The sequence below is a fragment of the Drosophila suzukii genome, unplaced genomic scaffold (genome assembly GCF_043229965.1).
Source record: "Drosophila suzukii unplaced genomic scaffold, CBGP_Dsuzu_IsoJpt1.0 scf_4, whole genome shotgun sequence".
NCBI lineage: Eukaryota > Metazoa > Arthropoda > Insecta > Diptera > Drosophilidae > Drosophila > Drosophila suzukii.
Genome location: NW_027255927.1, coordinates 992,853 through 996,469, shown reverse-complemented (window position 1 = coordinate 996,469; position 3,617 = coordinate 992,853). Strand labels below are relative to the sequence as shown.

At 27.3% G+C, this 3,617-nt stretch overlaps 1 long non-coding RNA gene across 1 annotated transcript; it reads left to right on the top strand.

Moving 5' to 3' along the window:
* The first annotated feature begins 446 nt into the window (after positions 1 to 446).
* Positions 447 to 2,192, top strand: LOC139354890 (uncharacterized). Its single transcript, XR_011605730.1, has 3 exons — positions 447 to 1,555; positions 1,629 to 1,685; positions 1,751 to 2,192. It is a non-coding gene; the product is annotated as an uncharacterized lncRNA (long non-coding RNA).
* Positions 2,193 to 3,617: the final 1,425 nt, after the last annotated feature.

Genomic DNA, 3,617 nt, shown 5'->3' with positions numbered 1-3,617 from the left:
TATAATATTTTTTGTGATACTTTCCCTCTTTAATCCGATGGTGAAAATGGTACCACTCCCCAATGAAATGACTTTAATTGAAAACCCATCGACTTCCAATAATTCGATTGGGTTACTTATCAATGTTCCAAAACTAAAAAAAATCATTAAAATTGACTTAAAATTTGAGATCCTAGAGGACAGTCATATTTTTATGGATCTCATAAACAAGACAAGTGATGAAAGTGAGAAACCAAACTTAAAAAGTGAACTCGATACTAAAATATTTAATGCTATTAATGGTAGCATTAATGAAAAAGACTTAACAACAAGTACAAGTGCAAGTACAGTTGAAGAAGAAGAAATATCTACATCAACATCTACTACAACTACATCTACCTCAACTACAGCAAGTGCAACTACACCTACAATGAGAAGGGGAATTCTGGAGGAGGAGGAGGAGGAAGAAACAACAACTACAACAGTAGCAACTACATTAAAAAAAGAACTTCTGGAAGAAGATACAACAAAAACAGCTACATCAACAACTACAACCCCAACCAATCTTTTTGATTTTAATAGCGAAAATGAAAGTGTTGATCACATAGAAAATAAGAACATAGGAGAAGAAAAATCAGAAAAAATTGATATGGGTATAATTGATAGTGAGAGAGAATTTGAAAACGTAAGTCGAGCACCAACATTTAGTAATACGTCACAAGAATTAGTGTTGGGGATCAGTGATAGTGATACAGAATTTGAAAGTGTAAGTCGGGTTCCAATAAAAAGGAACACTACTCATAAATTAAAAAGCACTGAAAACATACACAACTCTCAAATCGAATTCACAAAGAGAGGTATAATTGAGAATTTTAAGCAAAAATTAGTTGAAAATGAAAGGAGAATAGGAGGGCATATGGATTTGGGAAGAAGGGGTCTAAACAGATTCTTTACCATCCAATACAAAACTGCTACAGTAGGAGTTAAATGTCATTACAATAATATATATAGAAGAACACATTCTAGACGAAGTCTAAGTAAATCTAAGCGTATGAATTTAAAATATTTATCTAATCGCCACCGCCATCAAAAATCTAAACGCAATACTAATACCCCCTTAGCAACTTTAAGAATAAATTGTTTTGAATTTGCAGAAGTTTTATCCCAAACAGTAATTAATGCAGAGAGACGAAAAGACAGGATTGTCTATGAAAAAATATCAAAGGATGCTGATCTTCTCTCCAAACAAGAGAGTAAAAGAGAAGAGATAGAAGAAGAAGAAACAGGTTATCTTAGTGATGGTCCACAAATCCAAGAAATTGAAATAGAGGAAGCAGAAAGAATTAATGGGATATATTTAAGAAAGAGAAATTTAGCAGCTCAAATGATGCTTGAATATTTAAATAAAAAAGAAAGTCAGATTAGTACAGATAAAATATCAATTAACGATATTAACGATTTCAAAATAACTAATAGTGATATTATAACATAATCTGATTTAGTAGGGAAATATGTTTATTTTTACAGAATATAAAAATAGAAGATGAAAATAATAATTCGAGTAAATTAAAAAAAGGTGAGTTTAATATATATATATATATATATATATAATTTTATATACTAATATATATATATATATATATTTTCAGAACTCCAAAACATAAATAAAAAAGTTGAAAATAATATTTCGGATGGAGCTCAAAAAGGTTGGTTAAATACATATAAAATAATATTTGTATATATATATATAGTAAAATATTTATATTTTCAGATCTCCAAAACATTAATAAAAAAGAGGATGGCAAATTTTCTCATAATTTGTATGGTGATGACGATGACGATGATGATGATGATGATGACCATGATACAATCCTTTATGATGATGAAAATCCGGAACCATGTATTCCAAGATCATCTAGTGAGGATGAAACTATTCTTGTTGAGGGTGGTATAGATAACTATGTTCAAACTATACCGTTTAATTTAGATGAAGATAATGATAAATACATTAAATCAATTCCTTTAAGTAATGATGACAATAAAGTATATAGATTACAGGGTGGTATAGATAACTATAAACAAACTGTACCACTAAATATAGAAGAAAGTAAACAAATTGAATGTAATTCAAAGAAAATATTGTAATTCTTCTGTTAAATTCAAATTTTCATGTTCTGTTAATTCTCATAAATTTTAACATTACCCTGTAAGTAAAGGCGATGTTTGTTCTGTTAAATAAAAATTTTATAATAATAATAAAAATAATATTGTGAATTGTAATATTTAGTTTATACATTACCTTACATTTTACCCTTTAAATAAAAAAGCGTTGTTTGTTCTGTCTTATTTACAATTATAGAGTACATTAATTCATTTTTTTTACAATCTAATAAATTTAATTCTAGTTCTGTATAAAACATTTCAAATTCACATTCATATATATTTTTCTTAAATTTTTCTATTTCATTCTCTTGATAATTATTTCTATTAGAACAATTCTCTATTTCTTTTATTCTTTGTTCATAAACATAAATATTTGAATCCATTTCATTAAGTTTATTTTCTAATCTTTTTTCATCTATTTTATAATGGCCATATTGTAGTGTATTAATTTTATTGTCTTGTATAAGAACCTTTGTGTCTTTATGACTGAGAACTACTTTTTTACATTTAATTGTTGATAAAAGATGATTTTTAGATCTAATCATTGACATAGAGCCTACCACTTCCTCTTCCGAAAACAAACATTTTTTAAAACTATTAAAAGTTAGTTGATCTATTGCACTTCTTTTAACACCCTTTGATTTTTTCACTGTTTTTTCAGAGCTGTCATTACTATTAGATGTTTTAAAGGCATACATTTTTGATCTCAAACCAACAAATTCAGTCATAGGTCTTCCATTGAGTTCATCTTAAAAAAAACCCAACCTTTTTTTATTAGCTTTAGGAAAATTATAGAGATTAAGTAATTCATCAGAATAATCTGATGTATCAAACTTCATCTCAACATCATTCTGAATATCTTTATAAAAATCTTCAGTGTTAATGGTATATATAAAAGAATCTGTATCCATATAATTTAATTGAACATTTTCATTGTATTTAGGTTTGATATAATTATAATGAAAATCATACATTTTCCATTTCGATAAATCTAATACAGCAAAACCTAAATATAAAGGTTTGTTGTACAACACATTTAATCTTTTCATTTGAAAGGCAAAGAAGTTTTCTGAAAACTGTTTGACACTATGGAAGTTTGACTTTGAAATAAGAGATCTACCGCAATGCCTTTTTGGACCAGAAGAATCGGATGGTGAAGCACTTTCCCATTCAGTAATTAATTTAATATTAACGCGCTTATCTACATTTTCCATCGTTTTACCGTAGACAGCATTATTTAAAAGTTTAAAAAAATCTTTTTCAAATGTATTTTTTGCATTAGTTCTATGGAATGTATTCAAATCAATATATGTTTTTAGCCAAGGTTTCTGAAAGAAGCGAAGACCTCTATGAATTTTTGTTAGAATTAATCCATTTTCTATACACTGTTGAAGATTTTTATAATGAATTATATATTTTTCTTTATCCCTTAAATCAGCAATTAATTTTTTTATTTTGTCTGCCTTTGTTGGTAA